At 38.0% G+C, this 25,411-nt stretch overlaps 1 long non-coding RNA gene across 1 annotated transcript; it reads right to left on the minus strand.

Annotated features, from left to right (window-relative positions):
- Positions 1-1,599: 1,599 nt before the first annotated feature.
- On the minus strand, positions 1,600-13,135 carry LOC119715461 (uncharacterized). The gene is made up of 4 exons (XR_011806711.1): positions 12,915-13,135; positions 11,106-11,183; positions 5,205-5,358; positions 1,600-2,329 (listed from the first exon to the last, which is right to left on the minus strand). It is a non-coding gene; the product is annotated as an uncharacterized lncRNA (long non-coding RNA).
- Between the last annotated feature and the right edge of the window lie 12,276 nt (positions 13,136-25,411).

Genomic DNA, 25,411 nt, shown 5'->3' on the forward strand with positions numbered 1-25,411 from the left:
CTTGCTCAGAGAGCTGTGAAAAGAGGTGCAACAAGCCTTGTTGGGAACCTGTCTCAATTTACATGTATTTGGAAACTGTGTTTAAGTTCAAGTCCTTGGTTGCAGTCTTTGCTGTCATGATCTTCCAGCTGTGCTTGACCATATACCTCACTGATAGCAATCCTGACCTACTGAGTGGACTTGCTGTCTTGATGTTGCGCCCACCTCATCACCATACACTTACCTATCACAGGCTGACCGTGGCTACTGCCACTGGGCAGTTTTGCTCATCTCTCATGGGACTCACGTAGTGGGACTGTGCCATTTGCTGTTGAGGACACTGCCTCATGCCATTGCTGTCCTCTCGGCTCCCAGCACTCTGCCCTTCCTGGAGCAGCCCGCTTGCACCTCTTGATCTTACAGGGAATTGCACAAGGGGAACCAGGATTCCTTGCTTCTCTTCTTTAGGCGTACCTCACCCCCCACAGAACCCCTTTCCCTGATATTCATCCGATATTTAGTTTGGATGTGGATTGCTTTCTGGGGTGAAATTTGAAAATTGTGGAAATCTTATAAAATTTTGCCATAATACATCCTTTTGGAGAAACACTAAAACCAAACCAAACAAAACCCACCTGTGTGGCACCTGTTGGTCAATTTTCACTCACACTTCACTAAAATAGTACATCTGCATGTCTTGATTCTGCATGAATGTCTTTGTAAAGCACAGGTCCATTTATTCAGGTGAAAAGCGATCAGACAAAATCTCTCAGTTTTGTCAGCTATGGCAAATGACAGATTAGGTATAAAATTCCTTTGATGGCACCCCGATTTAATGATGGTGACAGATTTTAAAAAGCTCTTTAATTTGCTAGTGAGATTGACACAATTTTTTTATAATGTTCAGTTTCAGTCTTTTTGAAAACAAACAAACATATAATAATAATAATAATAAAAACAAAACAAAACAAAAAAAAAAAAAAAAAAAAAAAAACAACAAGCCACGGCATTTAATCTTTCAAATTCATAGGTAATTTCAGTTTGAATTCTTCAGAAGAGGGACTTGAAGTTGCTAGTTATAAAATTTCCTGTGAAGGAGAAAAAAATGTTCATTTGAAGGTGACTTGGGAAATGCCTGGTAACGTAGTTAAATTGAGCATAAAACTTGTGCAGCTGGTAACAGCTGTCATACCACAGTACAGTGGATGGGCCTATAAAATTTTATTGTACTGCTTTTTGCTATGAGTGGATAGGAATGAGGGAACAGTCTGTAAGTTTGAATTATAATACCAACCTAATGGTAAAGGTGGAGCTTGTATGTAAAGATAAAATGTTTTTCCATGTTACATTCTAGAAGTATGAAAATTAAGAGTTATCTATCCTGAAATTATTTTCTTTTAGATATGATATTGCTATTACTTTTTGTAAAGTTCACATTGGCCTTTTGGGATAGATTCAGATACAAGCCTTAAGAAGGTCCTTGACACTGTCTTCCATTACATTCTCATAGACAGCTGATGAAGTATGGGCTAGAGAAATAAACAGGAAAGTGGGCTGAAAACTGGCTGAACTGCCAGCCTCAGAGTTGTGATCAGCAGCATGAGGTCCAGCCATATATTAAGCAAGAGTAAAATCATAGAATTTATGTAGTTCTGTACTGTAAAATCAATAAACAAGTCCCTGGGAAACAAAACAAACAAAAAACCCACCACCAACAAAACAAAACCCAAAATATAAAAGTTTGTTTCTAAAAGTCAGACGTTGAGTTACAGTGAACATGAACACCAAGGTGCTATAAGTATTTTTTAAAATCTCCTGAACAGTGGAAAAGAACTCACCAGCCAATTAAGTATACATGTTTAAATAATAGCCAACTGTGTGAGAACAGAAGAGCTTTATTTCATTTTGAGGTGATTCACAGCTGTATCAGTTTTGAAAGTGAAAACAGGTTCAGTAACTGAACTGCTTTCATCTGGTTGCCTAGCCTTGATCCAGAGGTGCTTAAGTAAAAGTTGCTTTCTTGTGCTGGAAGACTTCAAAATCATGAGCACAGCCCTAGACCCCAGGGTCAGACTCTGCAGGCTGGTGGGATCAAGGCAAGAGGTAAGTTTCCTCCAAGTTCTTGCATATGGCAACTTTTCCCACAGCCCATGTGCTAAACGTTGCCCCTGCAGGCATTACTCCAGCAGCATTGAGGTGCAGTTTGCGCTTTCAAGGCTGTGTTTTCAGCCTCCGGTTCTCACACCTGCAGTTAATGATCTTCTGGTGGAGGGTTAACCACTGAGAAGCCAAAACATGTAACAGTGTGGTCAAAGGCAGGTGGATAGATATTGTGTGTCTGCATAGATACCTGTAGTGAAGAAACAGACAGTAACAAACATGTGTCTCATTTTACATTTTGTGGTTTCTTTTTTCTTGCCTTCTCTCCCACAGCTTCTCCCCAGCCTTAGCCTCTTCTAACTGGCATGTTATAGATTTTAAATACCAGGCTTGTGTGCTGCCAGAGCAGAATCAGTTTGTTCATCAAGTTAGTCTGAAGCTAACTTGAGTACCCGTGTTACACTTCAGTTATTCATACGAACATGCTCTATATGATTATACCAGATGTAGTTAAATGTGTCTCAGAATTATTACTTTTTTAGTTAAAATCCCTGAGTGCTATTGGGGTAATAAGAAAGATTTAAACAGTGGCTGCTGCCAACAAATTGAAGCTTATGTAAGGCAAAAATTAATATGAATATGACAGATCTCACAGTAAAACCCCTGAACAGGGTTGCCTGAACAGAATACAAATAAGCAGGATGGCTTGTTTTGTTGATTCCATTTAACTGTAAGAGAAGGATAGCAGGTACTCGGTAAAACTGTGTGACAGCGGTGTAAGAGCAACCAGAACAGAAAAGTGAAATCATGTGCATTAACAGATTTCATAAATTAAAGTTATAAGAGAAAGAAAAAAATAATTTTGCCCCCACTTTTTTTTTTTTTAACTTTTTTTTTTTATTATTATTTTTTTCCCCTCTGTCTTATGTGGTAAGTCTAGAAGCACTTTTTTTTTTTTTTTTTTTTTTTTATATATATATATATATATACATAAATTCTTATGTTTGATGAAGTGTTTTATAACCAACTGTTGTACAGAGATCTCATGAAAATTCCTGGCAGACACTCTGTATGACATCTGAGTTGTAGTACAGGTAACATTAAAGTACCTGAACATTCAAGTATTTTATTTTTTAGTAAATGGAGGACATAAAGCAACATCTTTCCACTGGAAAGAATCACAGAATATTCAAATTGGAAGGGACCCACAAGGATCATCAAGTCCAACTCCTGGGTCCCCAAAGGACCAACCAACCAAACAAACAAACAAACAAAATACTAATAATAAAACAGACCATGGGCAGACCATGTGTCTGAGAGTGTTGTCCAAACACTCCTTGAATTCCGGCAGGCTTGGTGCCATGACCACTGCCCTGGGAAGTCTGTCCCAGTGCTCGACCACCCTCTGGGTGCAGACCCTTTCCCTAACCCCCAGCCTGACCCTCCTCTGTCCCAGCTCCATGCCGTTCCCTCGGGTCCTGTCGCTGTCCTCAGAGAGCAGAGCTCAGCACCTACCCCTCTGCTCCCCTTGTGAAGAAGAGAGCCCTGGCTCTTAACAAAATAATGGCATAGGATAAATATTCCGTTGCATATGTTTTGGATGATCTGCCTTCCTGACCTATAGTTTTGGTAGACATGGCCGATTCTCAACCTTTCCAAAATCATACTTGTGTTTTGTCTTATAGTGCATTACCTTTTCATGTAAAATGCATTTAGAACTACATGATATTTGTCTTTAAATGCATGAATGCACATGGCATGTGGAAGGTCTGTCTTTGTTTATGAATTCTGGTCTGGCTTACACAGTTCTGTGGTTATGTTGGGTGCTGAACCCTTGGAGGCTGTCCAGGGTCAGACCGTGGCTCAGTCATGGCCCTGCTCAGGATTTCTGCTGCTGCTCACTGGTCTGTCCAGTGCATCAGTGAGCTCTAGGGACTGCAGGGCAGGGACAGGGATTACTAAATCTATTTTATTTCCTGGAATAAAGTATCCACAACCTGCTAGAGTATGTGTAAATGTGCATACTATCTACATGCTTCCCTCTCTCTCTATATATACACACCCAATATATAGATATATAGATATATAGATATATGTGGTGTTTCTGACCACTCCCTTCTGCCTTCACCTCTTTTTCTTCCCTCTCCACTGCCAACACCGAGAAATACATTTAGAGATCCCAGCAGTGAATGGGAAGGCAAGATGACAAGAATCTGTGTTAAGGTGTCTTAGTATTGGTGCACACAGACTACCTCACACTCACCTTGCTCATCCCCCAAGCTAACCATGCTTGCTGTTGCTGTCTGGATGTGACTTACATATGGACCTCTTTTCCAGCCAGAAAAAGACACCATGGCAATTTTGCTTGGTTAACAGAAATAAAAAGTTGTCAGGACTCGGTTTAAGGTGCATAATCACTTCATGCATATTGATGCCTGCTAAACAGAATGAGTAGTTCCCAATTATGGCTCCTTAGTTTGTAATGTCAGTCACCAGCTAATTGTGGTCTGCCCTCAGAGAACCACAAAGTGACTGGAACACAGGGAAATTGTTTTTTTCATATCTGAATGCCAGGTGGAAGGTTACTAAGCAGCAAACCACATGATAAGGGATGCCACATTTCTCATGATAGTTAATTTTTTCATTTCTTGCAATAGGCTGGCTATGTTTACAGCTGCACCTGTGGCTCGGACCAAGTCCTTCTAGCCTGTGCTTGGTCAGTGGAAAATGCTATTTGGTCCAGGCCAAAACTACCAGAGATTAGACTATGCTACAATTTACTGTTATGAACAACAGCATGATAGTGGTAGGCCTGTGTCCTGGCTCTGCTCAGGGCAGGTTCGCTGGCCAGAACCAAAACTAAGCCTGGGATGAAGGAGCAAAGCAGAAAGAAGCCCTGGGACAATGAAAAATCCATGCTAAATCTCAGATTGTGCTCAGGAGCAGAGAGGAAGCATGGGAAGCACCATGAACTGTGTTTCATGGTCCCTAAGTTCTGCTATGGGAATTTAAGCTCATGGGAAGTCTTGTAAATATTTACTGTTGGAGAATATTTTCATCAGAGGCAACACTGAAACAGAATGAGCACCCAGAGGCTGAGAAGAAAGACCATAACGACCACTTACACTGACTGAGGAGAGATGAAGACCACTATGTTGAGCCAACAAAAAACAGCCTGGTGTGAATGTCCAGCAGAATGACAAAAATGACAGGGCTTGGCTCATCTGTTCCATAATCTTCATCCACAGCTGTCTGCCCTTTGACTAAATTCCCAAATTCCTGAAAATAATTTTAATATTCTTTTATCATCTCACAAAGGTTTTAGTGATCAAAAAGCATGCAACTCACAATTTATCTTTTACAATTATATTAAAAGCTAACAAGAATAAAAGTAGAGATTAAAATCATTCAGCAGTGTTCATACAATAATAGTTCCCTGAAGATCATCACAAGCAATATAAAACAGGCAGGAACCAAATAGTCAGGCAGGTGGCCAGCATAGATAACTTGACTCATTAGTATTGAGCAGAAATAGTCTTGGCTTTGTTAGTCAGCCTAACCACTACATTTTTTTTCTCTATCTTTTATCTCCTACTTACTCATTTTATGTGGGGTTAAACCCTGCAGAATCCTGTGCTAGGTCTGGATTTAAATGCTGATAAAAGAGGGATACAGGCTATTTTAATTAACATATATTTGGCAGGGCAGCTTGGAAGTTAGTTAAACGCAGAAAAGGACTTCAGTCACTGACATTTAGCAGTATGGGCAGTAATGGTGTGAAATAATTTCTGTGTACAAGGATTTCAGGGTAGGTTGTCAGTGTTACAGCCATGAATATACCGTGAGTGGTTTCAAGACCATCATTTCCAAGGATGAAATAATTTCCCTTAGCATAGCTTCCTAACTTAGATGTTGACCCTTCAGCATTATGTGCATCTAACTCCAAACAGTGATCAGGCTACTTAACAGAAATGCTTAAAGTTGCTAAGCAGCCTCTGGGGAGCTGCAGAGAGAAAACAGTTATACCCTTTTCCCATTATTTGTATGGAAAACTTAAGCATTTCCACAGTGCCTTGCCACTGTTGGTTTGGGTGTCTAGCTTGTCTACTGGACCTGTAAACTTAAGGCTTTTTGAACACTTCCTAACATAGAGTGGGCCCTCTTCCAAGGGCTGCTTCCTAGTAAAATGGTCATCTGCTATGGCATATGCTCAGATCCCAGGAAGCCAGAAGTAGAAACACACTTTCGATCTGTCCCAAAGAACCTAACAAAGTGAAATCTGATTCCCTTTGGCTCTTGACATCTCCTGCTTCATGACTTCTACAACCCAGTATGGATCCAAGCTTTGGGAGATCAGTTCAGAGAGCTTTCATCCAGTATATTCTTCCCTCCTATATACTTACCTGCTGTGTTTACAGTCTGGTATCTGGTGACTTCTTACTGCCTGAGTAGGTACTCTGACAAATGTACTGTTGTACCAAAAGAGGTCTTTTTCTAGAAACCCCATAATCTGAGTGGAATTCTGTCGAGAACTGAGAAAAATGTTGTTTTGCAGAGAAATTTTAACCCTTCCCCCCCACCCCTCCCTCAGATTTAGATATCTCAGATAGGACTCACACAGCATAGATTCTTCCTGAAGTTAAGTGCACTTAAACTACCTTTTGAAAAGCACTGGTCAAGGTCCAGATTTTGCTTTTAAAATGGCTTTATAAACTGGATCTGGAGCTGAAGTACTTGCTGTGGCAAGTTTCAGTCCCTGCTGTCAAACCTATTTATTCATTTTACATGTGAACCCAGTCTGTATATAAAATGAGAAATCGTGATGAGAATGGAGACGGTAATCCAGATAAATGCCCTAGCCACTGGCCCACAGGTTCTAGTGAGGGGTCTGCTGATGATACAGGGAAGACTATTTCCAGAGTTCTCACGTAGAGAAGAGAGAGTTCAGACATCACAGCTCTTGTTCTGGTTGAAGACATGCATACATTTTCCTAAGCATCAGCTCAGAGATTCTGTCTGAGAAAACAGTTTACTTGTCAACTACTGTACTGCTTCTGACTGAACAAAATGTTAGAAGGTACTGTGGTCCAGTTTGAGAGGGGAACACATACAGCCATATTTCAAAGTCTGGGCCATACAATGGATAGCAGAGATCATTTTACACATATACTTTTCTGTAGGTAACCATGAAACACACCTCAAAACTTTCTCCCCCTTCAAGCTCTACAACCAATTGATTTTGTCCTGGACAACTTTATCCATTTACAAGGAGACTACATCAGCATCACATACACACCTTTAAAGTGCATAGCAATTATTTGTTAATTGGCACATATGAAGGATTTTCTTAAAGAAAGAGGTGAAATGCTAGTGCTCTCAGTCTTTTCCCCTTCCTATGTGACACCCACTGATTTTGCTAACCAGAGGGGAGCCAGGAATGAGGCTGAGCCAAGAGGATTCCCAGCTTCGTCAGGCCACAGAGCTTGCGTCTGCTGCTCCCTGGATCTTAGCTCTTCCTGCACTGTTAAATTTCACCTCTCTATTCATCCTTTATGATTTTTTTTCCTTTTGCATCTTTTTTTTTCCTCTTGATTCCTCCAGCTGCTAACAGTCTCAGTTTCAACAAACCTACCTGCATCTACATTTTCACCTTTCTTATCTCACAAGGCTCCATTCTGCAGACTTTCTTACAGCTCTTTCTCACAAATTAGCAATTTGCTCAGAAGTGTGAGCCAAGTTTCCCTACTGGAGCTATGTCGTAGATTCTTGAAATGCATACAACAGAACCCTACAAGGAGGGAGGAAAAGCTGAAAGGGGGAGATTAAAAATGGGCTACACTCATAAAACATACATATTTTTAATTGAACTTGAAAGGCATCCTCATTTTTGGAATAGATTCAGAGAAAAGCTACGTGCATCAAGTGCTGTGTATAGTGATATCAGCTTCCCAGGGTCTTGCATCTTTTCTTTCTTCTCTCACTTGGAAATTTCTATGTTAATCATAATGTGGGAAAATTAGAGCCAAACTGAAGAGAAATGCAACTTTTTGAGAGTGGGACCTCTTCATGCAGAAATCAGTATTATCTGCTTGATCCCTCTGCCTCACCTCACATTTATGTTTTCCTAAAAGAATGGGCATTGAGCAATCAAAGTGTAAATGACAGTGTTTGTGTTTATTCATATCTAATAACTTGTGAACCAAAGAGCTGATTCTAACTAAATTTCTCAAAGGAACAGTGATATTCCTCTCTCTGCCCACTCTTCTTCCCTGGCTCTAATGAAGTAGGTGACTGAGAAGAAGAGGGAGAAGCCATTAATGGCCTCTTTGAGGGAGAGGCTGTGTGAACCCATCTTTGAAAGAAGAAATTATAAAAACCTTCCAGATACTGGAATGAGTCCCCCACTGTATTCTCATCACATAGAATCATTCAACCCAAGTCACAGCAGTATGAAGACAAGTTTCTTTGGCTAGCAATGCTATTACAGTGTTTTTTTTTTTTTGTTTTTTTTTTTTTTTGTTTTTTTTTTTTAATGAATATTCAATGAATCAAAATCCTACAAAAAATAAAAGGAGAGCGTACTCATATCATAAAGTAGTTTCAACTTGGAAAGCAACAGAAGAACAGAAAGACAAAGATAAGGTAAATGGACCAGTAGACTGAAAACCGTTCCAGATTGGTGCTTTTAGTTCCATAAACCAAATGATCACCATTCCTACAGCATATAAAGTGTTTGATCAATAACAGACTTTCACTTCAAAATCATGTGATTCAATTTTGTTTTGTATCATGAGGTGTTTCAGTGCTTCACAGAAGTTACTGGGCATTCTGCTGGATGATGGAAAGCTGTACCATCCAAACCTATAGGAAAACTGTTAATTTTATAGATTTTTTGGTAATGCAGATTCAGAGCATACATTTTCCTCAAGAAAATGGTTTGGTAAGGTCTCATGTCATACTGTCAGTTTTAATAATTCCGTGCTGAAGAGGTATATCTGTTTTCTCCATGGATCACAGTGTAATGCTATTTACATGAATAACAACAGCTTAAGGAATAGCTAAGAGATTTATAGGTCATAAATTTAAGAAATAAAAAACAAAAATAAATGTGTATTTCTGTGGATAGAAGGGGAGTTCTGAAAACTCTTCTACTGATTTAAAAATGTCGTCTGTGCAAAACTTATTTCTTATGATCCAAAGGATAAACTAAAATTCATGCTTGATATTGGAAGCAGATGCAGTAGCTTATATAAAAATTAATTGTCCCAGGAAAAGCAAACTCAAGAGACAAAGAAACATCCTTGTGTTGTAAATGATTTAGACATTAATGAGTCCATGTTCATCAACAGTGATGATTGTTAGCACTTAAGACAGCATAAAACATCAATGTCTCCTTTTAAAGACACTTATAAAGCAGACAAATTCTGAAGCAATCAGAGGGGAATGAAAGTACTTAAAAATGAATAACAATCAAATCAAGCAATGACTATGTTTTTTTTTTTTTTTGGATGGTTCTTGTTCTCTGTAACCCAATATCACTGACAGCAACCAGCTCTTAATGCAGACAAAAGGTTTCTTATGAATACTGAGTTGACATTTGAAGTCTTCTGATAAATCGGTTTAGGGAATACATGTGTAGGTTAAAAATTCAGCTAACATATAATTGTGTAAAATCAACCAGAGCAATGTACCTTTAACTTCCTGAGCACAAAGAATAAAACAAAGCTGCTGCTTTTTATGTTTTAGAAATTGATTACCTAGAGTTTGTAAATATTGAATGAATGGAGTATTGAATCCACAGTTCTTGAGTCATCAGTCAGTATTCCCAAGTGCATCAGTGAACAAGGCCAGTGTATGAACTACAATATTACAGGAATTAAACATTTAATCAGAAAATCTATGTTTGAAAAACACCCATCAGCTTTTACCAGCTGGCCTTTAACTTGTAATTAGTAGTAGTTCTAATAATGCAGAAAATGTAATGATTTGCTCCTTAGATCATCCATCTAAGTCCTTTAACATATGAGCACATCGTTATCCTCATTTTGTTAAAGCTGCAAAATGGGATTTAGCCATTAAACGCTCACCTTAGGCAGAGTTCAGGGACTTCTAATTAGCACCAAAATCCTGGGAGTCCTGTTGAATTGCTACTAAACCTTTATACATTCTTTGGTACCTTATCTTAAAAAACATTTTCTCTTCTGCTACTGGGTATGTAGAGCAACATCTCAGTTTTCACAGCACTGAGCAACTCTGTGTTGTTGGTGGTGAAGGCTGATGATAATCCACAATTTATCCATCCGTCTCTCTGCAGGGACTCAATCCAGTCAGCACTTCAAAGCATGCCTACTGGTGTGGATTCAGCCTAACATGCATTGAAATTCACCGTTTCTTTAAAATGATGCTGGTTGTCATTTCATGCAGGATGTGGGTGACTTATGCTGAACATCCTGTGGTGAAGTGGCTACAGGCTGACTTGTGCCAGGAAACCCAGGCAAGCAGGTTCAAGGCTGCATGTTACTGTGGGCATTCTGCCTTTTCTGTGGAAGCTATAGAGGAGTGCTGCATTGCTGACACTGCTTCAAGAGGTGTACACAGATTTTATCCTGCATGAGCTTAATACAGAATGAGTAAACAATCCTTCACAAATGGATTCAAGTTTACAGCTTTTACATCCCAAAACATCACAGCCATGTTTTCATTTACAGTTTAATATATTAGGTTTGTACAGATATATGTATAGCTTTATACATCCATATTAACTTTGTGCATATACATGCACACACACACATATAAAACAGTTGTCCTCCTACAGAAAAGGTCTCAGCTGTGTATTTTAACTAAATGGAAAAAAATGTATCTGAGTAGCCTGGAGTTTTGTGTCTAAGCCTTGGAGACAGGTGAGCTTTCAAGTGTATCCATGTTCTTACTTATTGGTCATGCCTCCTTAGAAACTAAGAGGAAAAGTAAACCTTTTTCTATATGCACTTGTGTATAATTTTGTTTCCTTATGCCTTTATACATACCTAGAGAAGAATTAGAGCTATTCAGAGTTTCCTTTTGTATGTACTCAAGAAGTGAGATGAGCCACGTGAGCTACTAATCTGTAGAAAGAATTGCAGAATATTTGTGGTATAAATTAAGAGTTAAAAAATAAATTAACCTTGCTGTTATAGAGAAAACCAAATAATGGTGATTATAGAAATGACATTTTAATAAAAGGAGAAAAAAAAAAGAGAGAGACAAACATCTAGATACTCATCTTCTTCATGGTTTAGTACATCTGCATAAGTATTTCTTTCAAAGTAGGAATGACATTAGTTTGTATCAAAATGCTGACTTTTGAGAAGAGCATCTCTTTTATTCTGATGGTATTGTCAGTGAAGCAGTATTTCATCTACAATAATAATTGACCTTTTTTTTTCTTTTTTCTTTTCCTGCATTTGAAAGAGCCTGAAGATACATTGCTGTTTCATTGTTGAAAATGCATTTGCTGTTAATGCTAAATAAAATCAACACATGCAAAAACCCCTAAGTCTAGTGCAGCAACAGCAAATGATTTCATTCATGTGCCATCCCTGTAACAGATGAAAGATCAGAGGCTATCAGAAAAATGCAAAGGAGTTCAGTGCTTTGGCTTGTAACATTTGTATTGCTTTCATCCTGCCAACTGCTTAAGCATATAGTTAATTTTAAAGCATGGAAGCTGTTCTACTGATTCATGTATTCTTAAATTCACTTTTAAAGGGCATGTATTTAAGCATGTGTAGGTTTGGATTTAAATTTAAAATTTAGTTTTCTCATAAGATGTGCAGAAATTATTCCAGATATCTTTACACACAAGTAACATTTAGGCCAAGCTTTCAATATATGAAACTCAACCATCATGCAGCCTTTGACTTCAGTACTAGTTTACACTAGTTGCAAACAAACTGTTTTATTTAGTCTAGAGCATAGTCAATTTTTTGGTGTATTTGGTTGAGAGATTCTGGCAGGTGAAAGCACAAAGCAGTCTGGAAACAATTTCCTTGTCAGATAGTATTTCTGGAAACATCCTGCAGGGTTCAGCAGAACAGAAACAGCAGCACTATAGCTGAGACATAGGTAATCTCTTCTCTACTCTGTTTTGACTAACTCAAAGCAAAATAAAAGGAAAAATAAAAACGTTTGGACAGAAAAAAAAATGTTACTAAGAGAGATTCTCTTGACTAATGTATTTTTCTGACAATGAAATAAGGTGTATTTGCTCTAAAAGATGTACTGCCACTGAGGCAGTCACAAATGCATGTACCCATATATACAGCAGGTTGCTCTGATTATCAAAATATTTAATTTATGAGACACCTACATAAAAATGCTTCATAATTTATGTTGCCTACAATAAGAAGCAGAAAGAAAAGGAAAATGTTGCAAGATGAGACATGTCTGAACAAACATTATAGCTGTTAAGCAACAACAAGATGACAGGAAATGGCCTAGATACTCAAAGAGGCATGGCATCTCTCCAGAGAAGCAGGGATTTTTTACAGTAAGACAGAGGTGATCACTAAAACAGAAATGAAGTTTACTTAACATCCATCACCTGATGTAATTTCTGGACCAGTAATCTTTTTCCCTTCCCTTCCCTTCCCTTCCCTTCCCTTCCCTTCCCTTCCCTTCCCTTCCCTTCCCTTCCCTTCCCTTCCCTTCCCTTCCCTTCCCTTCCCTTCCCTTCCCTTCCCTTCCCTTCCCTTCCCTTCCCTTCCCTTCCCTTCCCTTCCCTTCCCTTCCCTTCCCTTCCCTTCCCTTCCCTTCCCTTCCCCTCTCCCTCCCAAAATTTTTTTCTTGTTTCTTACCTTACTTCAGTTTACTAAGCTAATTCAGACTCAAGGAGTAGTTATCATGACTGATGGTGTGACACTGAAGGGATCATGAATAATGAGGATATTCAAGTAAAACCAACTCCAACTGAAATTGCCTTTTTTTCTTCTTTTTTTTTTTTCCCCTCTTCACCAACAGGTGGAAGGAAAGAGCTCTGGATTTCCTGGTTCAGTGGATCCCAGGCAGCACATATATTTCTCTGCAGTGGTCACCATGTACAAGTCACAATTGAAGTGTGTTCCACTGCTTTCAGGGAACACACCAACTGGCATTACTGCTGCTAATGGTGATGCTCAGAAAAGATTCAGGAAGCTCTGCTCTGAGTAAGGATGCAATAGGGCTTGTGAAGGCAACACAAGAACATATGGCAAAATGTTTTGACATTGTAACAGGTAGAAAAAGGGAGCTCTGAGAGTTGTTAAAATGCAAGGAAATCAATCAAGTCTAGCGAGATAATGGTTATGAGTGAAAGATTTAGAGATTATAAATATATTGGGGGGGAAAGAAAGGAAAGCAGAGAAGACATACTAGGAAAGAAAAAAAAAAAAAAAAGAAGAGAAGATTCAGTTTTGAAGAGGCTTTTGAAGTGACACCTGAAAGTGCCAAGAAAAAAGTGTCTAGAGGCTGCCTTAAATGTAGACCTGGATGAAGGGAGCAAAGGGTTAGAGAGAAACTTTGGTGAGGTCATTTGGTAAAACAAAGAAAAAGTAGAGGGACAAGACAGGTGATCATAAAAACTACATAAGCAGCAAGGAAAAGGAATAATCTTGTACTCTTATTGCTGTTGTTACTAATAGCACTTTAAATTAAACAAATTGTTCCTATCTTTAACATGGATAAATGGTAGAAAAGTGCACAATGGCCTGAGTGGTAGGTTGCACTAGGGTGATCAAGCTTTTTGATGTTTTTGGCAAATGGGATAGCTGCATGGGGTTGGGAGGGAAGTAATATCTTAATCCTGTCATGTGGGACTGCCTAGATGATGAGAGGAAAAGGTATCAAAGTACCCAGAATAGAAACATTTCCTAAATTTCCACGCATCTTAGGGTCAAGCTTCTGATATTACATATAAATATATATTATATATCAATCATGTCAGAAAATATTTGGATGAATAGATAATTTAATTAGTATCAGAGAGAGAGATCAACAATCTAGCTCTATTTAAAACATAAGGCAGGCTGCTTTATTCAGGTTTAAAAGCCCTGCAATTGCAAACGCAATTTCAGTTTCTTACAGCAGGTGGTGGTATGTGCTATTAGAATAAAATATTTGCTTCCAAGAAAGACTGTTGCTTACTTAATAAGAACATGAGTAGAATGGGCAAGAAAATACTATAGATGTGTTGGAAACTTGTGGATTCAAAAAATGAGTATTTATTACTTTTATTTTTAAAGCTTCCTGCTCTTGTGCTATATGAACACAGGTCTAACATTTGGACAGTTATAGACAAGCCATAAACATGGTACCAAAATTAACCCAAATAGCTTAACTCTTACAGGGTGGTTTTCATCCATTAATCCCACATTATTTTATAAAAGACTCATATAAAACACTTTATAACAAGATTTAAATTAAATTTAGTCTGGTAAAGCCAAAGCTGTAATTCTGGTAATCCTCTTTTAGTTGCTCCCTGATACTGGGGTGAGCCAAATCTCTGGGATCTCTGCCACAGAGTCCACCAGATGCATGGGTGCTCTTTCTACACGTGGAGCTTTGCATACAGCTGCCCAAAGCTCAGCTGAGTCTGATCCAAAAATTATTGGGTCTAGGGACTAGGTGTTCCTACACTTATATCCCTGAACCACTATGTATGTATGCATCATGCATACTGCTGACAAGATGAGGCTCCTTGAAAAGGAAAATGCCTGGATCCTTGGTAGAAATAATTTGTTCCTGTGGTGTTTCAGGGTATACTCAACATGTCTCCATTATCTCACTAAGAATCTGACAACTTTAGACAGTCCTCTGCTTAGCATGATGTCTGATTCAGATCCTTCTTTCCCTGATTTTCCCTGAGTAAATCCCCAGAGGACCCTGGATTCCTGTCATGAGGATCTAATGTGAAAAATAGGGACTGCAATATCCACTTCTTTTGTTGAACCCACTTTTGACCCCATATTTACATGTGGAGTGAGATGCTGTGATCAGAAGCAGCATCCCTGGCCCAGCTCCTCCGTATTTTCTGTTGGGTGGGGGAATTCTGACAGCATCTTCTAGACTGGAAGTCCAGAGGTGAGATAAGAGGACATATGATTAATGAGTAACAGGAATTAGTGAGATGTTTACTTGCTTCCAGGCTGCAGCTAGTTCAGGGTGAAGCTGGCAGCAGATATTTAGGGTACATTTACCCATAAAATTATAGTTACCATGGCATTTGAAATGCTTACAAGAGTCATAAAGCAATAAAGATAGTTGTCAAGCAGCTCAAAGACACAGCTAGGAACCTGAGTCCTTTTGTGAATTTTTGTAGGTTAGCCTTCAGTCTCTAAAGGCCTTTTGCCCTCATTTACTGCATTAATACAATATGTCTAAAGGTTGTTCCCCTCGTGATATTAATTTAACTCAGCATGGCCTTTAACTGAGCCATCTTCTTCAAGTCTGTGTATTCGTTTACAGATACACAAAACAGCAGTTAATTTGAGAAGGTAATTTTTCTTGTCACAAAAGCATTTAAGATTCTGATTATTCTCAGAGTAATATTTTGGCTACCAGTTCTGCTAACAGCTCAAACGTGTCATAGATAGGACCCACAGGACCTTTGTCTGAGTTAATGTCATTGTTTCAAATACTAAGAGTTGCAGCAGCACCTGAGAGCAAAGTTTCTTTAAAAGCCATCTCTGTCCTTATGTCTCTGGTTTTGTACAAATGAAACATTTTTCCTTAGACAATGTGCTTCTGCAGCTGGCAGCCTAGATACCCATTGCAATGTGGAGGAGCATTTTTGTCTTCTGCTACCTTAAGGGCTAATTTATAAAACCAAGACAAACCAAGGCAAAGAAAACCTCAGTGAGATGGGTTTGTAAAAAGAGCAAGACTTCCCTTCACTGAGTGACATTTTAAGAATTTCAGTACCAGCTTTGTCTGAATCTGGGCTGTTACTCTGATAGGTTTCATTTTGTATTGACCTAAAATAACCCCATCATTCCCATATTCCCTTGAGCAAAACTTAACATTTGTATCAAGCAGTGTTGTGGCATCTTGATTGCAAATACCCACTAGATATTTAGCTGAAACACTCTTGGCTTGTGCATTACAAAAAAAATTCAACCCAGGAGCTCAGTTAGATAAAAGAAACAATAATCATCTGTGAATGATCTGTGGGTGGTTTATCCGGTTGCTGATTAATCACTCCATTAATCGTTGCAAAGACAGTGAGCTAACTCTGTGCAGAGCCAAGTTCTGTGAGCTGGGCTTCTAAATTCAAGTGCGGTGCCATGTGAATGTGGTTGTATGTGTCCAGAAATAGTCATTTTTGCACAGTTTGGACCTTGAGTCAGTAAAAGTAATGTCATTCAGGAGCTCCTGAACTGCTGCATGCAAAACCAACCCATACCTTCCAACACTCATTCCCATTACTGGCAGCTCTGGGGATAGTGACATGGATCCACCAGAACGATTCTGCACAAAACCAGCTCAGATTCAGCATGGCTGAGGCAGCAGGAGGGAGGATAAGGTCACAGAGATCCAAGGGAAATTCTTCAAAATCACTTTCCTGCAGTGTTGGTAAAATGATTTTCTAGTGAAAAATGAATAAAATGGATGTAGCCAACACAGACCCAGTGTTGCATCTGAACTAGCAAACCTGTGTTGAAGCCTGATGCAAGGAAACCTCTGTGAGAGTAATTGTAAGTTGAGCCAATGATTCACTCATTATTGTGAACTGAGTCCTCACAGAGTTGTTTGGACACCTCTGGTCAGTGTTACCTAACATCCTTATCACCTGGGTTAGATTGCCCGCTTGCTTCCTCATCTGTCCCAATCCACTCCTTTATCCTGGATGGAGAGAGCTAGCTGTCCTCAGATGCATCTCCTGCTCACTTAAAGTGAGTTTCACCTATAACAGTATGATAACAAGTGTCCTAAAGAACTACAAAGACTGCAAACTGAAGTGAGGCAAATTCATGCAAAAATATTTTAAAAGTAAACAGCAAAGATAAATAAGCTTATATTCCAATATACTTTTTTTTTTTTTTTTTAAAGCTTTGACAACAAACTGGATGACTTTCTGACAGATGTGTCTAGTTCCAGGTGGTTATTGTGCCTGAAGGAAATGGTAAAAGCCTAAGAACAAACTAGACAAACATGTTTGTTCTTTTCAGTTTAAAAAGTCAACACAGTGATGCCAGCAATAGAGCTAATGCATGGATTAGGTTCTGAGAATCAGATCTGTTGATTTACAAGACTGATGAATCTCAGGTTTAAGGTTTAAACTTCTGATTTTTCTGTCTCGCTTCCACACAGCTATTTATTCTGAAAAAAATAAAAATAAAATCATAAGGAAGGTGAAAGGCTTTGCAAGTTCTCCTTTCCCAGCCAAAACACTCTGGTATGACAAAGGCAGGTAGGTGGCAGTAACAAGTGACTAATACCCTGCTGGATAATTACATTTGCCACATACTTATCTCTTAGCACCAAGTGCCTCAAAATTAAAAGCAGGGAGTATAAGAAAATGTTAGAGATATTAAGCAGAAGGGGAAAAAAATAGCCTGTAGAGACTCAAAGAGATTGTAGGAGTTCAGATGGGTAATGAAGATTTTAACTCCAACAGAGACAAGAACTTGCTTTTTATTCATTTATTTATTTTTTTCTGCCTGGGGGGGGGGGGGGAAAGTCTAAAGGAAAATGTTAAAGACCAGAATCTATTTTGGGCCCCCAAAATAGGTGTGACAATATACTAAGGATAGGGTTTAAACAAGCTAAGTCAAGGTGATGTGTCTAGGCTTTCAAAGCTGGGGTAGAGAGAGAGAAGTGCATTCAGATGTCTGTGCAAGACACTTTTTGTTCACTATGTAAAGAGCCAAGCATTTCTGTGAAATAGTTCCGTATTTCCTATACTAAGCATTAGGTCCCTGATACAGAAATTCACAGTAGGCTCCCCATTTCATAAAGATGAATCTTTGTCTAAATGGGGAGAGGAAAACTTGTTTTTTTGGCAGAATTAATGCAGTTGCAGCATGAATATGCAAATGAGTAGTATAAGATACAGGCTCTCCTCAGTTTGACAGCTTTTGAATATCTATGGTCCTTTTTTTTTTTTTTTTCCTCCCTCTCTCTCTCTTATTTTTATTTTTTATTTTTTTTCTCTTACTTTTTTTTCTCTTACTTTTTCAAGTAAGACCATGTTGATGTGCTGAATGCAAAATTTAGGGTCTGCTTTTGTAACCATGGCTATTCACTCAAAATAGATCCCCACTTTCAAAAGGGCATTCCCAACAGTGGGTATCAAGTGGGTGAAGATATAGCACTACAGTACAAGAAAAACAAGTTGGGGGTGGAACTGATCTCCACAAGTTTTAGCACATTTTTGATCTTTAATTAATTTTATAAAAAATGCAATAGCAGTTTCTCCTCAACTTGAAAAAAAAACTAATCATGGAAGTGCATACCAAATTCCACACCGAACTACCAAATAACCATTCTTATCAGTCCATTCTACCCCAGAAAACGCAGTTAATAAGTGTAAAGTGTAGCCTGTCCTGGGGGCCACTCATTCAATATGTTCGTTAAAATAATAATAATAAAAATAAAAATAAAAATAATAATAATAATAATAAAGTATTAAACTGAAGGGAATTTAACTTGCTGGGGTCTGAATAATTTATTTTTTCAGCAGAGGGCTTCAGCTTACATACCTTTGCTGATCACAGCTCTATCAATAAGGTATATAGAAAAGCTTTGCCTTGGGACAGGTTCTCCCATTACAGTTGTGTCTTAATAAATCAACTGCAAATCTTAAACTCTATTTGGGAAGTGATAAGCAACAAATCCTGTGGAATTGCTTTCACTTGCTCCCATGGGATATAGTACTCAATATTCCACGTGAACATTAATAAGGTTGATTTAAGAAGCTGGTTTTCCATCTCAGAGTATCTGTTTGGCATATTAAGAAGGCTTCCTTTGCTTCTGAGGACTTAAGCCCATACAACTGTTAAAGACAAGCAGACGTATCTAGGACCTCTAGATCACAGCTACATGTTTGGATTTGCTGCTATGATGTGTGTTTTCCATGTTAAGACCCGTCTTGTAAAAATAACACCAGTGACTGGGCATGCTAAGATTGGAACCATTTGAAACATATTTAAATAGGGCAAAGTTGCTGATGATCTGAGCCTAGATGTATCCTGGTGCTGAGCAAAATGCACTGTAGCCAGTAGTTTTACAGACAGTGAGCCACAGAAATAACACAACTTACAGAGGAATTTTCACTCCAGACTTGAACTGAAGAGCCTTTTAGATTCAGAAGTTGAAGTAGAGCAAAGACAAACTTGAGTGATGGTAATGATGACAACACAGGTGTCTTGCAGGCTGCTCTCCTGTACTGGAAAGGCATACATAGATCACTCCCAAGGAAATGGTACTTGCACATTCTTTCCTCCAAGCCCAGTCCAAATCTCTTAAGATTCAGTATCGGAATAGTGTAGCCCATTTATGCAGTTCACATACGAGCAACGCTACTTTTTTATCTGTCTTTTAAAGTCTGGATAAATGGCTATGTCAGTTGAGTGGATCTACTGGTTGTATAAATTGCCTTCATTGAATTAATCAAAAAGGTGGGAATATCTTCCTGAGCCAGCCAGACCATCATGGAGAAGCGGACTTATATGTGACTTAGCCTAACACAGAGTATAAAAACTGAGCAACCAACAAAATTAACTGTGAAGAGAGCAACAGGCTCTATCTGGCTTCAACCTAGCCAGTGATGGCAAGCCAACGATGGTAAACATACAGAGACCAGTAGTGGGAATCATGTTTGTATTATGGCTCAACTGTATGTTGCAATTTTGTTATGTTTGTGATGTGATTTCAGTATATTGTGGCATCGCTCTGCTAAATCAAAATCCACTGTAATGCCAAATAGTTACAAATAAACAAATTTTATGGTAAGAGTAAACCTTCCTTGTGTGGAGTACGTAAAATAACCTGGCTAGAGAGTATTGGACCCTGCTATTTTTGAAGACATGAAATCTTTGCTATGTGACATCAGTAACAAAGATGTTTTTAGAGTGACAGTATCACCAGTTTTTTAATAAGTATAGAAAGCAACAAATGGAAAAAAAATCCATAAGAAAACTGCACTTTTTAGAATCCCTGTATAAAGAAGCCTAGTTTTTACTATGTTTATATTATTTTACTATGTTTATATTAGTCAGTCATTCATGCTTGCATTTCATGTTTTTCTTTCAGGCTTATATTAAAATTTTATGAAGTTTTCCTTTGTTGTTAAGTTCTCAGCCTTTTTATTTATTTGTTAATTACTTAATTAATTTACATTCTCCCCTACTTGCTACCAATGTTTCTGGTATGTATACTATGTTGTGGGAGGTGTCATAGAATGGTTTGGGTTGGAAGGATCAAAAGATCAAAGATCATATAGTTCCAACCCCCCTGCCATAGGCAGAGATACCACCCACTAGATCAGGTTGCTCAGGGCCTCATCTAGTAAAACTGTGTTCTTGCCAAGAAATAAACAAGATATATTGATCACAATTTAGCTGTATAGAACTATACATGTATTGAAATGCCTGCAGTTATTATTCTGTCAGCTTTGTCCTATAGCAGTCACAGAACTATCCATCACATAAAATTCAACACAGGTAGTCAATTTGAATCAGCCAATCTCTCAATCATTTCCAATCAAGTGAAGAATGTTCATAACATCACTTTAAAAATCTTGCCACCATACCTGCCCTGAAATAATAATTCAGCTTTCACCTTTGGGTGCAATGACAATTGTGAAGAAGAATTGTTTATAGCTTATCAAGGATGCTTGAAAGACTGATCTAGTTCTCAGCCTGTATGACAGTGAAGGAGGCTGAGCTCTTGTCCTTGTACTATGTGTTAATATTTATGTAAGATTAGTCAGTAGTATTCAAGGCAAGTAGAGATGTCAAATTAAGTTATCTTCTATAGATATATGATATTTTACTAGCTTAATTCAGAAGTAGCTAGCCAAGCATATTAATTTAGCATCATTTAAAGGACTACCTTATCTTAGTGGGGATCTCAGTAGAATGAATAACAGTCAATAATTTTGAACAAGCTTTGAAGAATAGGAACCAGGAGTACATACTGTCCAGTTAATGGCAAGAATCTGACCTTATTTCATTTCCTTTAAAATAAAAGTTATTTGACAGCTTAACATTTAAATATAATAACTATTTCAAGAATAGCATGCCCTTCAGGTGAAGATAAAAGTAACATATGTAATATTTCTACTTAGGTAAATATGAATAAAAATAGAATAACAACACACACCCACCATTAAATCAAATTCACCTTTAACTTCAGTTAGTATTATGTGAATATTTATCATAATTATAACTTGCCCTAATTGTGTGCAAAATTAAAAAGCTGTATTAAGATGCATGTATCATTTAAAAAATGTGAAACTAGAAATTAGATTTCAAAGTAGGCAGATTCTTAATTTATTAATATTATTACTTTTATAAATAATGAAAAAGTTTTACTGTGTGGGTTCAGCCCTACAATATCTTTTTTTTCAGCCATTTGCTTCTTTTCAGCTCTAATTTTTAGACATCCTCAGGGAGAAATGTTTTAAGTTGTGAAATTTTCTAAACAAATTTTCTTTTCTTTTCCTTATAGGAACATTTATGTTCCCATATTCTTTCTAGCATGTTCTAAAGTAGCACTATACATAATTAAACTGCTCTTACAGGGCAAAGTCAACAAGAGAGAATTTCAGATATTTTAAAGGCACTAATTCAGACTCAGTAATTCATAATTGTGGTGCCCATGGTGTGAAGCAGACAAATTTTAACAGTTGGAGTCTGACATTTTATGTTCAGGCATTTAAGAACGTCAGCAGCCCTCAACTCTAAGGTCCTGTCTATTTTTCCAGAGGAGGAAAGATGGTGCCGGTAAGATGACTGCTGGCATGTTTCAGATGCCTCAGAGCTTGTTCAGGCTCTAATTTAAGGAAAGAAACACATACAGTACTTGACAAGGTGCTGACCTCTGTACTAGTCATTATTGTTTTCCTCCTTGAAGTGTCCACAAACCTTCCCGAGAGACTTGCAGTCCTAGTAACTTTCTTAGCCACTTCGTTACATGTGAAGATTTGATTATTCAATATGGGAACAAATAGGCAGAGCACAATAATGATCTTTCTTGGAACTTCATGTAAACAGACCTTGTGTCCACGTGCAAAAGGAGTTTGGTTTACAGTGGCCAAACCTCACTGTAGCAGTCTCACAGCAGCTAGAAAGAGTATACAAAGCCTCATATGAACAATTGTTGATAAAAATTGTCTAAAAATTATGAAAAGCATGTATCTTTTCTAAAATTATCATTAACTGTAAGTCAGTTTTCAAACAAAATCCCCACAGTAATAATAAAGATATACAGAGGTTCAAAAAACACGTGGAACAAGTCACTTTTTACTTTATCTTTTTCCATTTGTTTACCCACCTTTAAAGCTAATTTCTTAAATATATTTTTGCATTTCTTTTTTTTTGGAAGTTCTAGTTTTGCCTTTTTTTTTTTTTTTTTTTTGGTGGTTCTCTTTGGTTTTATAGAAGATGTTACTTCAGAAGGGCACTACAATTTCTTGTTCTTTATTCCATTAGTTCAATGGATTGAGAGATTGGAAACACTTTCATCTGCATTGGGTTACTATATCTAAAAGAATGAATGTCTTAACATGCTGCATTTATTAGTCTTCTTATGTATGTATCTGTCAATGGTTTAATTCATTTATTAGCTGAATGTGCATGAGTTAAAATAAAAGGTTTATGCTAAACCTCTTTTTTTTTTTTTAAGAATAATGTGGGTTCCCTTTCCTCAGGATTCAAAATGGCCTTAACACCTACACAATATTTATTCTCTCTCATACTGCTTGCAGTTGTTGAGTTTTACTGCTGAAGGAGAGTAATAAGACAACCTCTCGCTTTTGTTCAAAGGATAATGAAAGGTGGATTCTGCTCTCTGGATTTAGAGCTCTTCAGGAAACATTTGAAATCCTTCTGCTTATTTCCACTGATTTGTCTCTTCAACATTTCTGATGACCTCTACAGCTTTCCCAGTTCTTTGCAGTTGTTTTGATATCTTGTTATTGATGAGACTCCTCCTTCATTAGAAGTCCACTGCAATGAACAAAAAAAGAGCTACTTGGCAAGAATGAGTGGAAGGGAAGAGACCTCACCTCACCAATAGTTTCTGAAGTGTGAACCCGGAGTCTTTACACATTTTAAAGTGAGATTTTTGCATTTCATTCATACTTCTTTCTGGCAGCCAAACTGTTAGGTAATTTTTCAGTATGACAGCTAAGATAAAAAAGCAAACAAATAAAACCACAAACAAACCAACTAAATTCTATAAAATGATTTGAGGAAAGTTTATGTTTTTCACATATCAAGTGGCAACAAATGGACAACAAATAACATTTGCTTGGATAATTACACTGTGTTTTTGCAAAATATCATGGAGGTGCCAAAAGATTTATTGGTTGATAGTTCACTTTCTGTATTCATATTGGTTTAATGATCTGTTCGGGTGGATCTTGTCAGAAGTTTTGTTTCAAAAGGGGTTTTATGCCAGAAAACTGAATACTCCTCAGAAACAAAATATATTTTGCTGTATTTTTTTTCCCCACAAGATACAGTCAAAATTCAGAGACAGAAATGCATTTACTAACCAGAAAGTCGATGATTTAATTGACTTGGATACCTCTAGGTTCTGGGTAAATAGTCCTAAATCTCTTTTTTTTTTTTTTTTTTTTTTTTTTTCCTAACTGTTGAGCCAATACTTATTTTGAGGTAAAAATCTTTTTTTCTTCTCTGATTTGTACATGTATACCATGTGAAAACCTTTACATTTAGGATTTTTGTCAATGTGGAATGGGAAAGATGTTTTTAAAGATTCTTCAAAATGTTAGGTACTGTAAAGCATTCAGAGGAGCACAACAAAGGTGGTAGAAAGGCTGGAGGGCATGTCCTGTGAGGAAAGGCTGAGCACACCTGCTCTGTCCAGTCCGCAGAAAAGAAGAGAGAAGAGAGAAGCGAGGAGAAGCGAGGAGAAGCGAGAAGAGAAGAGAAGAGAAGAGAAGAGAAGAGAAGAGAAGAGAAGAGAAGAGAAGAGAAGAGAAGAGAAGAGAAGAGAAGAGAAGAGAAGAGAAGAGAAGAGAAGAGAAGAGAAGAGAAGAGAAGAGAAGAGAAGAGAAGAGAAGAGAAGAGAAGAGAAGAGAAGAGAAGAGAAGAGAAGAGAAGAGAAGAGAAGAGAAGAGAAGAGAAGAGAAGAGAAGAGAAGAGAAGAGAAGAGAAGAGAAGAGAAGAGAAGAGAAGAGAAGAGAAGAGAAGAGAAGAGAAGAGAAGAGGTGACCTCCCTGCTCTCTGCAGCTTCCCGAGGAGGGGAAGCACAGTGGAAGGTGCTGGTTTCTGGTCCCTGGTCACCAATGACACATGGGAACAACACAAAGCTGAGCCAGGGAAGGTTCAGATTGGACATTAGGAAAAATGTCTTTACTGTGAGGGTGGTCAAGCACTGGAACAGGCTGCCTAGGGAGGTGGTTGATGCCCCATGCCTGTCAGTGTTCAAGAGACATTATACCACAGGTTATGGGATATTTTCTGTTTTGCTCTTTTCTCAGATTATGCAAATAGCAAGTAACCAGGATTCCCCTCTAAATCCATTGGCATGCAAGGCACTGTATGTACAAACCTGGGTTCTAGGACAAGTAACACTGGTATAAATCACAAATATATTTACTGACATAGTCTTTATTGAAATTCACTGGGTTCTAATAAGGTGCAATGAGATCTGTGATAGTCCTCCTCACAATCCAATGATCATGTCTCCACACACACAGAGGAAGCTGCAAATTTGTTACTCAGCTTAGCATATTGCCAAGAGATTTGGACCAGACACGTCTAGTACAAGGGTCATACAGTCATATGTTTTCTTCAAGTAGGAAGTCAGTCCCCTGCATTTGAGAAAAAAAAAAATATTCTTGATATAGAGGGCAGAATGAATGGCAGCATTTTTTTGTCACTTTTTGCTATATCCCATCCCATGAGGGTGTATAAGCAGAAAATTTATGTACATTAGTAGATACAGCTCTTAAAGCTTCCCTTCAATCTTCTGCCAGAAAGAGGAAATGAGTAGTTTTTTAGATGCCACAATTTAGTAGTGGAACAAGCTTTGATCAACAGGCAGAAGCTCTGCGGGGCTGTGTTTGCAAGAGATTACTAAGGAGCGATATAAATCAGCTCATTTCCCATACACCATATGCCCA

This window comes from Anas platyrhynchos, chromosome 1 (genome assembly GCF_047663525.1).
Source record: "Anas platyrhynchos isolate ZD024472 breed Pekin duck chromosome 1, IASCAAS_PekinDuck_T2T, whole genome shotgun sequence".
Taxonomy (NCBI): Eukaryota; Metazoa; Chordata; class Aves; order Anseriformes; family Anatidae; genus Anas; species Anas platyrhynchos.